We start from the raw sequence: 11,500 nt of genomic DNA, 5'->3' as shown, positions 1-11,500 counted from the left end.
CTTACTATTGTTTTAAATTTAGACACACCATATGATGAAAATTTGTATTTGTACTATGAATAAGGTGGTTAAGTTTATAATAAATACATGTTATTCTTTTATATTAGTGGTTAACTCTAACTATTCTAATATTATTACTCAAAAGTTACACATGAACAAAAATTTATTTTTTAACCAATGATTTGATAACTGTATATAAGTCACATGTTACAAATGTTATGCATATATATTTTTTTTATAAAAAATGTCTTTATTTAACTTTTTCTCCTTGCATTTGATGTTTAAATGGGTTCATAAATTCCAATTAAAATTAACACACTCATAGAAAAATTCACAAATAAATCACACAAAATAATCTAAAAATTGTTAGACAACGATAAATATTAGTTGTCAACTATTTCTTCATTTATCTAGAAATTTCTAGTCAACTCAACTACTATTAACATGTCTCATATCATATTAGAATACCAGTCAAGCTATTTTTCCTTGACAATCACATTTCTTGATAGTCTAGATCAATCTAGAACACTAGCTAAAAGAAAGAATACATAAGAGAATAGGTAACAAAGCTAAAAAAAATCATAACATTCTTCATCTTCATGCCCTTGAAGTCCGTGTTTCTTCTCCTTCGGCAATTATCTCTCTCTCAACATCATTCAATAGGTGCAAATCTACATCTGCATTAGCCAATTCAACTCTTCGGTCCAGCTCCCTTTTTCTTTAAAGAAAACCTTTCCACCTTTGATTGATCCTCATCAACACTTACAACATTGGACTACTATGAAGTCCAAATAGCATGGGCTTCACTAGTGATAAATGAATATGCTTGATGGCAAGTACCGTTAGTTGAAAATGTTGGCTCTGTTATTATGGGAATGGACCGTTTTGCCAATCTATCACAAATGAATAAAAACATTGTTTTGAGTTCTTTGATTTCTCCTAGTACTACTACAAAGTTGCAGAGGTAAAATTAAAGAAACAAATAGAAATCAATGCATTTGGTATGTGCTTAAGAAAATGCAATGAATAGGTAATGTGTCAAATGCAATTGAATGGTCCTGCCACCTATTAAGTTAGAGGATAGATAGGCATATTACACAATAAAGCATAAGTAAACAAAAAGATCTATATTTTAATTGGACAGGAGATAATATACTCAAGCACACGCTAGACAACAATATGTATATAAGAAAATGTATTTAGTTAACTGTGAAGGGTACGTGATAGAATAAAAGTGTGCAAAATATTGACCTTAGTAGAAAAAGAAGCTAGTAGTTCCGGGAGAAGCAGCAATTCTCCATTGTCCATCTCAAGTTGGTTCCATACCGAGGCGCATATATGCAGCATTACACGAAAAATGTAAATCATAAATCAATTTATTCTCATACAATTGCTTACCTCATACAATTCTCATACAATTGATCATGAATGAATTTATTTTCAAACAATTGCTTACCTCATAACAAGGGGCAATGAAATTAAAGCAAACAGAGCATTAAATAAGTTGTCAATATTTTATCCTGTATGTACTTATAGAGGATACACAAGATTAAGCACATGCTTGAGCATGAAAAACCCAATAACCAAAGATATTTAAAGACATGGAAAGAATACACCCTCCAAAAAAAGTGCAGGCATTCATGGAAGATAGCCTTTGAAAAGTACTTGCTGCATGTCACAGCGCGTTTTGACACCCATTTGAAGCAGTGAAATCACATCGATTCTAACACGAAAGCTAGAGTTATTTGCTTCTGCTTTGACACGAAAAATCACATCAATGCCACGAAACATAGTTGCACTGCTCCAGCCACTTACACATAAAACTGTCAAAGCTAATATGTCACAATATGTAATACAAATCCTCTCACATATTACTGTGGTTAAATAAACTGACATGGATGTAACATATATAATTAAGGAAATAGTCACATGAAAATTGTTTCATTGTATTCCTAGTCTTTCGGTTTCAATTTTGTTTTAAGGACTGAATCTATTTTAAAAACTGAATTTGTTTCACACAACTAGTTTCCAAACTTATTTTTTTTTTTGTAATTTTTGTTAACACAAGCCTCAACTAGAGTGTCATGATTTTAAGGACAGTGTCATGATTCCAGTAATTTCCATTTCATTGAAACAAGTTCTTTCTGAAGTTCTTTTATCCTCACCAAATCTGAGATTTGGAAATTGTGATCAATTGTTGCATCTGCATCTATGACTTCTGCCTCTATCAACTCTGCCACTGGGTCATCCCTGTTACTAACCGGTTCTGCTTTTGTTTCTTGTTTTTCTAGCACCTTATTGAATGGCCAATCTTGTTATGCATTTGTTTCTTGCTGTTCCGACATCCAACCCAATGCACCACTTCCATTGAAACTATGACTGTCTTAACCCAAGAACAAGATTCATCATTGGCAAACTCTGAACATCCTCCCACATTTTCCTTGTTCTTGTTCAATTGTGATGAAGCAGGTCCTCACCATGTTTGTGCTTTCGCCTTTTCCTCCTCAGGATCAATTCCCTACTTCCTCAGCAACTTATGAAGTATCTATTTAAGCTCTTCAATTCTATCAATACTCTAATCTCAGAAATTCAGGAATCCAATGAGGCTGTAGCCCCTGATCACTGGTCATTTCTTCAAGAGCACCATCAAATTCTCCATTTCTTCCCCAATAAGATCCAGAAGGTCAGACCAATTGTCATGAACCCATGAAAGAAAATTGAATGATAGATACAAACAATGAAAAATTTATAGAATGACTGAGAACAGGAAAAGAATTCTCTTCCAAGAGCTTCCCCTATACAAAGGGTTTCCTCTTCCATACACATGGTCTAATTCTCTGAATGAATCTTTTCATCTTTATTCTCCCATATTTATTTAACTGATTCCCTTAACTTAGTTGCAGTAACTGTCCTAACTACGTTTCCTTCTTTTCAGACCTTACAGGCAGTGATACTTCAATATTATTGATAGATACCAATTAGTAGTTAATTAGGTGTCTGTTAGTGAGGGAGTTAGTTAGTTAGGTAGAAAAAATAAGGCATATTGCCCATAAATAGAGAGGGGAGGGTGATAGAGAAATCATCTTATCATTTGAGAAAGGTAGACTCTTAGAGAGTGAGGAGAATAATATAGAGGGAAATCATTTATTTCGTATCTTCTAACAATAATTGAGATTTAGGGTTCAACAATAAGAAATCATTCTTTCCTTTATATTCTGAACCAATTCTATAAATTATTAATCCTAATGACTTGTTAATAGTGTTGCAGAACTCAGACAGCTATTAATGGCACCAAAATGTATTTCAGACACATTTAAAATATTTAAAGCCTAAAGAGTTTGAGTTTAGAAAAAGCCTTGCCTCAACTTCTGTGACTTCAGTTACTCAAGGCAAGACAAAGGGTACAATAAATCGTCAAATTTCTTCATGCTATGTGTGTGTTTGTGCATTAGAAAGACAAATATGAAACCCCAATAGATGTTCACCTAATTTACATATTGGTAACAGGTTTTTCCCATTCCTCCGTAATTCATCAGCTTCATCTTTTGTTAATCCTCCCGGAGCATCCTGTATAAGTTTTGGGTAAACAAGAGCAGCTGGCTTCCAGAGCATCACTGGATACTGTGGATGGGCACTATAGTTGTAATTTCTGCCACGGAAAAGATAAAATACACCACCAACTCGATGAATTATTTTCCCCCGTCTTCTCCTGTCATAACATGCAAAGTTTGACTTAAAAGTAAACAAATGACGTTAAGCAACAACCGACTTTCGTGCATGGCTCATAATAATTTCTTGCTTTTGCCAACATTGTGTGCTGTAATTGATTGAATGGAAGAGGAACTAAAAAAAAAGTAAAAGCATCAACAAAATCTATTCTCAATCGAACTATGAATTAAAGACTGTATTGAAGACAAAAAAAATGCCTCAACTAGGAAACAGAACCTGCCAGAACAATTCAACTGAACATTGCTACATTCTTATTATTTTAATAAAGAATAATTGTTTGAAAAGAGAAGAAAGGCTACAACAGCCTCCAAAGCCAGTCGCCCCTGTAAAAGTACTTTTTCTTTTGAGCCACCGGCTTTCATGGCAATAAATGCATCAGATTCAGAACAAATAGCATTGTCCCAAAATCAGCATTCAATGGCTTTTGACCACCCAGCTAGAGCATCAATCATCATGTACGTTTCAACAACTCAAATGGGAACCTACCAGGAGTTCAAAGTAACTTTTGATACCTTACTTGGTCAAGTACAACCAAACTTGTGTCCACCACTGCTAAAAACCGTTATATGCCATTCGTGAATTTTAAAACACTATACTAGAACTTTAAAATTTGCTGAAAAACAGTTTCAGCTAAAAGTTCTCTAACTAACATTTTCATTTCCAGGTCATAATCTATGTTGAGCAATCTATGCCCTGGAATGATCTTGTGCAAGTGTTGATAAAATATGACCACAGATTAAACAAAAAAGACATTTTTTTTATCAGTAAAAAATAAAACAAAACGACATTGAGGTAAGAAATATACAATCACATACTCCACAAGATTACAAATCGATTTTGAAGAAATGAAAAGGGATGTGATACCTCAATATGATGGCAAACATTATCCGTATCTACCGTTGGAATTCCTAAACAACGAATTTTACAGACTCGGCGACGCTTCCAATGCGAATGTATCAACTCCAGCATGTTATGCGTTAATCCATCCCTTCCTAGATCATCAAACTAAACATCACCAAGCCTTAACTGACAATATTCAATTCTGGATTTTAAATTGCAAATGCCAGCATCTCAATTGCATTGGCCACAACAACCGCATCATACCATGATTGTGAACCACTTTAAAACCTGATTTAATTCATTATCAACATAAAGCCATGCAAGAAATAGAAAATTACAGTTCATATAACACTTATCCAATGGTCAAAAGCACTCATCATCAAAGACAAGGTTTTAAAATACGGTGCACAAACACCACTTCAGCTGCAACATTAATATCATGATTTTAAAAAACAGTCTCGAACCTTGGTGTAGGTTTTTGGAATCACCACAACCTCATCACGACCGCAACCGCAATTGCAGTCTCATCAACCAAATTTGTCTGCAATTTTCCACAGTATCAAGGATCGCAACGAAAACATGATGTAAAAAGGGGCAAAGTAAGTTTGTGTTGATTGTTTTCTAAATTAAAGTGATCTTCTTCTGCGTGTAAAAAGGAAATAAATAAATAAATCAAATTCGGGAGGCTTCATAAAGAACTTCCTTAGGAGTTAAAATAATATATATTTCCAGAAAGAGTATCTCTTGTTTTTCATTCCCATTCACATAAGAATGAATACTATAATTTACATTTGGAACAGACATAAATGTGACATCTATAAGATAAAATAATATATATTAAATATATATTTTATATTTTTATGATAGATAACACATATGTTTCAAAGATTTTCTTCTAAGTGAGATACGATTAAGTTTGTTTTTTTTTAGGTTTAATTACTTATTTATTTTCTATAGTTTCATTATTTTTATTTTTTTAATCCTTATAGTCTAAAAGTGATTGTTTTAATTCTAATAGTTTAGATTTTAATTCTTTTTTAGTATTTATAGTTTATATCTTAATTTTCTTTTAGTCACTCTGTAGTTTGAAAGTGATTTTTATAGTTCTTATCATTTGAATTTTAATTCTCTTTTAGTCCTTATAATTTGAAAATAATTTTTTTAGTTTCATACTCTATATTTTAATTTCCATTTACTATCAAAATGAGTAATATTTTTTTCAATAAGTACTTCACTAAGAAGTCTTTATATGTTTATGTTAATTACTATAACCGTCAAGCAAATCTTAATCTAAACAGAAATGTATAAACACTTTCATTGAGCGGAGGTGCTTTTCAAGGCGTACGACTTCCTATTGCTTTGATTTCCACAACCATAACGATTCTGTTGTGTGCTATAGGCTTGCACGAGTATGACAATGTTTCTCAACATGTTTTTTTTTTATATATATTTAATGATTTTAATTTTTTTGTTTATACATATATTCAATAAAAGTAAGTGAAAAATAAAATAAAACAACAATTTGCTATATATTGAATTTTTCTCAATGAAATGCTAAAGTTTTGAAAATAAATACCTGCTATGAGTATTTAATGGAAATTGTAGATATAGTTGAGTTGTTCAGCCTTTTTAAGTTTAGGAAATTTAAGGTTTAATATAACTTAGGTTTTACTCAAAAGTATTATTTATTTTATAAATAAAAACAAAAAAAATGTTTTAATAGTTTTATAAATTATTTTTAATTTAGTGTTTTTTTTTTTAAAATATAAGAACAAAACCAACTATAGATAAGGAATTGGAAGAAGTATTTAAAAGAATATAAACAAAAATAAGGAAAATAAAAATCACTAAATTTCTTGTTAAGTCTAGATGGTCCATTATCATAATTATACAATCCATCCTTACTCATAATTTTGATGATTACAAAAATATAAATTGTTGACGGATTAATGAATTATTTTCTAGTAAACATGACTTACTACATATGAGCATATTTGGTATTTACTCTTTATTTTAAAGCTCTTATTAGTTTGCGTCCATTCAATGAAAAGTTGTTCTTATTAAGAATATTGTTGGTTTTGAGAATATTGCTGTAGCCAAGAGTGGTAGGACAAATACTTGTATGTAATCAAGCTTTGATTAGTGGAACCTTTCACTAGTTTGTGAAAGAGAACTGGACATGAATCTGTTTGAGTGAACCAGTATAAACTAAGTATTTCTACTTCTCTCTTAAGCTATTTGATTAGTATTCTCTTAACCTTATCTCGACACACTTAGTCACACAAATGTTCTTTTGAAAAACCTACGTGAAAACACTACTTTATCAAACATTAGAAAACACTCTTTTATTTTAATCAAAATTGTTTTTACTCATTAGACAACACTATTAGTAACTTGAATTTTGGATATCTACTTGCAAAAAAATCTGTTTGTGAAAAAGATTTCCTTTTTATCTAGCATACTTTTCAACCTCCATTTCTAGTGTGATATCTATTATTTCACTTGGCATTAGAGCTTGACCTCTTGAGTTGAGTATTTAACAATACAAAGAAAAAGATCCAGTCAAAAAAAGAAATGGAAGAAGGATATGCTACCAACAAACCACCATTATTCAAGGTAGCCAAGTACGATTGCTGGAAGAAAGTGATGTTTGCTCACTTCGAGCCCACACACATTGATCTGTGGAAAGTTGTAGAAAAATGGAAACTATATTCCATATGATGCTAAGCTAAGTGAGATTCCTAGAAGCCAGTGGACGGAAAAGCAAAATAGAGATTTTTGCTCAACTCCAAAGCTCGAAATGCTTTGTTGAGTGCTATATCTAAAAAGGAATACACCAAGGTCCACAACTTCAGAAGTGCAAAGCAAATGTCAGACACACTATCCATAACATATGAAGGGTCATCACAGGTAAAGAGGAACAAGTTGTGTTTACTCACGCATAAGTATGAGTTATTTACCATGGATGAAGGTGAAGACATGCAATGTATCTTTGGACGCTTCCAAACCATATTAAATGAAGTAAGATCTTCAGGTAGAACTTTTGACAATTATGATCATATTGACCAAATTTTGAGAATTTTGTTTTAAAAAGTGGAGACCATAGTTACAACATTGAGAGCTTTGAAGAATATTGACACCACGTCCCTTGGAGAACTTGTTGGAACCTTAAAGGTCCATGAACAAGAACTTCAAGAAGACGAAGGAATCAAGAAGGGAAAATCCCTTGCTCCTAGCACCCTAAAAGAAAAGTAAGTTCCATTGTCCAAGGAATCATCATCTAGACCATTGTCTAAAGGTGCATCCAAAGAACCAAGTGCTGAAAACTTCTCTAAAGAAAAATATGATAAGGATGATGAGTTGGCTTTCATCTCGAGAAAGATTAGAAAGATGTGGAAGAACAAGAGTGGGTCCAGATGGAAAAACTCCTCCAAGAAGATATTTAAAGAGAAAAAAGCTTCATAATATGCTATGAGTGTAAGAAGCCTAGACACTTCAAGTCAGAGTGCCTATAATTGGAGAATGTTAGAACAAAGCTTAAAGCTCCTAATTTTAGTTTTGGTTTGATAATTTTGCAATGTCTAACATATTTTAATAGATGAGGCATTTGTATTGAATGTTTTAGACTAGGCATGTGTGATATTCAATTGTGAACTAGATGGAGATTTCTTTCTCTAAGTTTCTTAAGAACTTACTTTGAATTAATCGATTGCCTTATTTGCTAATCGAATGCCTAAGCCAGTTTCAGAAGAAGGAAGGTTCATCAGCTCAGGATAATCAATTACCCCATATGATAATCGATTACCCAACTCCTTGACGAAATTGATCATGTATTTTTATAATCGATTAGATATATTTTAACTGTCAAAATTTATAAATATCCTTATGTGTTTTCTTAGAAAAAGACTCTTGATTCGTTCAATTTTGGAGAAAAACATTTCAAGAGAGTCTTCTAAAAGAATAGCAATGCAATAAGTCTGAAGATTGAAGTTGATCAAAGAATCATTCATTTTAACATCATGATTTGATCATCTTGTGAAGAAATATTGAAGATTAGAGATTTACACATTTCAAGTGTATTCAATCCTTTATCTTTTAATCTTTTAGAGTGTTATTCTTGGTTAGGGTTAACAAGAATGTTGGAGAATTGATAGAGTTTCAATTCTAGATATTTTCTTGTAGGGTTCAAGAGAAAGATTTGTTTTCTATTAGAGAATTGTGTGTGCATAGTGTTTGTATCAGTGTTCTCTATATAGTGGAATTCTAAGAGGACTTAAAACAAACTGGATGTAGGTCCGGATTGGACTGAACCAGTATAAACTCTTGTGTGATTCTCTTTTTCTCTATAACTCTGAGTTTTATAATCATCTTGGTATTGGAATTGATTTCAAAGGGTCACCATAAAAGTTTGTTTTATAAAAATCTTTGAAGAAACTTTGATTGATTTAAAGGAGTATTTTTAATCGGTGTTAAGAACGAATTGGTAAAGATTTTGAAAGAATCTATCCAACCCCCATTCTAGATTATTGGAATGATCCAACAGAGAAGTCCAAGGATAAGTACTACAAGTCAAAGGACAAGAAAAGTCTCATGAGCACTTTGGAGGATTTGGATGACACCACCTTTGATGAAGAAGGAAAATAAGAAGCCAACCTATGTCTAATGACTGATACAACTTCTAAAGAATTAGAATTAGAACAAAATGAGGTAGATCTCGATGACCTTGAATCTTCAAAACATGTTTGTCGTGAACTACTTTCAAACTTGTCTATTCTTTCAAAATCTTGCGAAAAAAGTTTAAGAAATTGTCCAAAGATGATACTAAACTAAAAGAAGTCCATCAATATGAAGATATCACTTTTTTTTTTATAGAAACTACTCAAAACAGTGAAGCTTATGAAACCTTGAAGAAAGAGCTTTGTCTGGAAATTCCAGAGAACAAGATACTCTAATGAAGGAATTTCACATTTTTGAAGGTAAAATTAAAGTTCTACAAAAAGAGTTAAAAGAACTCAATGAACTTCAAGATCACCTTACTTGAGAAAGGTATGATCTTTGGTAAGAATGTGCACAAGCTCACAAAGATTACGAGGACTTGAAAAAGAGTAAACATGATCTTTAGATAGAGTGTGAAAATCACAAAAAGTTCGTGAAATTATTAAATGATAAGCTTTTAAGGAATGAAGTCTTATCGGTCAACCTCAAGATGTTGTAAAACTTAATGGGGAGATTGATACTTTAAAGACAACCTTAGCCAAACATAAATTAAGAATTTATAAACTCTGACCATCATAATTGTTCTAAGCTCAATTGATATCTTTGATATGCTATGTATGCTCCTTGAATCAAAATTTATATAATTTGTCTTCATCAAAATGGGGCAGATTGTTAGAATTGGACAACCCATCATTGAACGATCCATTCATTCCTTTTAGTTTTGATGAGTAACAAAGATATAAATTTATGACCACTAATAACTTACACTTAAAAGTGCAAGACATGTCATATGGAAGTATTATGGTAATAACTTCTATCTCTTCAGCTCCTTTCTTGATTGTCGCCCACTCTTCAATCCTGTGCCTATTTTTTAAAAGTAATATCCAGCATATAACACGCTGCTAATAGAACAAACGATGAAAAAGTGGATCATCCACTATGCTTTTATCACGTGACCAAAAAAGACTCTTAATCACTTGTATAAGTATGTTTATCTTTTGAAAGTGTAGACGAATAACAAGTCAATTCATTTATACTACAATATGTCTACCTGAGATTATTATTTACTAGATTTAAACCGATGTGTGAATACAATAGGATTGATACAGATTTAGAAAGGATCTATTCAAGATTAATCCTCTATTGGAATCATGAAGAGCTTGCCTTATTTAGAAAGATTCACACTTCCAGTTGTCAATACACTATAAAGATTGACAATGGTCGAATATGGAATGCATTGATCCCAGTGAAGATCTTCTCCTCCAACAGCTATAAAAGGCAAATCATTTTAATGATTCAATGTGATGAAAAATGAGTGAAAAGTGATCAAGAAAATAGTTGAAAAGTGAAACAAAAGGATATCATTTTGAGAAAAACACTAAGCTAAGAGAGTTTATTCTTTGCTTAGCAAATCTGTATTCTAAGATCAAGTTATTTGTTGTAAACACACTCTGTGAGTGTTGGAATCTCTGATTGTATTTTTAAATAATTGTTTGAGAAAGCCAAAAAATGGCTTAGTGATTAAATAATACTTGGGTGTCTGTTCGCTTTCGGCAAGTGCACTGGATGGCACAAGTAATATAAAACGGTAAGAATCGAGTATCGAACTCTCGGGGAACTTGTGTTATTTGGTAAGCTATTTCAGTAAATATGTGTCTGGTGTGTAAAGATACGTGTGAATATGAACAGGTGTGTAAACTATTTGTGCAAAAAGGAAAATCACGCGAGAGAAATGATGTGTAAAAACAAGTAGAAAACACATTGGCCTTCCTAATAGGTGCCTGATGCTAAAAAGATATTCTCTATCTAACAATGCTCATGTGTTCCTATGGTGTCTCCTGAGATACTAAACCCCAATTCCTCATGATAGTTTAGCCTAATCCTGATCAAGCATCGTCCGTAGATTCCTCTTGTAGGACTAAACTCAACTAGGTGTTAGATCAAGTGGCCTCAGAATAATTAAGAAGGGGAGGTTGAATTAATTATTCCTAAACCTTTACTAATTAAAGATTACTCTTCTAAGGCTTTTACCAAATTGTTAAGAGAATGAGGAGTAGAAGACAAACTTAACAGAAATTAAAAGCGGAAATTAAATGCACAGCGGAAAGTAAAAGAGTAGGGAAGAAGGAAACAAACATACAAGAGTTTTTATACTGGTTCGGCAACAACCCGTGCCTACATCCAGTCCCCGAGCGACCTGCGGTCCTTGAGATTT

General features: G+C 32.3%; 1 long non-coding RNA gene across 2 annotated transcripts; it reads right to left on the bottom strand.

Moving 5' to 3' along the window:
* Nucleotides 1–402: 402 nt before the first annotated feature.
* LOC114395916 lies at nucleotides 403–5,383 on the bottom strand. Of its 2 annotated transcripts, none has more exons than XR_003663150.1 (4): nucleotides 5,034–5,383; nucleotides 4,594–4,857; nucleotides 1,252–3,709; nucleotides 403–893 (listed from the first exon to the last, which is right to left on the bottom strand). It is a non-coding gene; the product is annotated as an uncharacterized LOC114395916 (long non-coding RNA). The 2 variants fall into 2 exon arrangements; XR_003663149.1 differs by having other exon boundaries at nucleotides 4,594–4,721.
* Between the last annotated feature and the right edge of the window lie 6,117 nt (nucleotides 5,384–11,500).

Source organism: Glycine soja, chromosome 18, assembly GCF_004193775.1.
Source record: "Glycine soja cultivar W05 chromosome 18, ASM419377v2, whole genome shotgun sequence".
Lineage (NCBI taxonomy): Eukaryota > Viridiplantae > Streptophyta > Magnoliopsida > Fabales > Fabaceae > Glycine > Glycine soja.
Note: the sequence above shows the minus strand (reverse complement) of the source record. Positions and strands in the feature narration are given on the sequence as shown.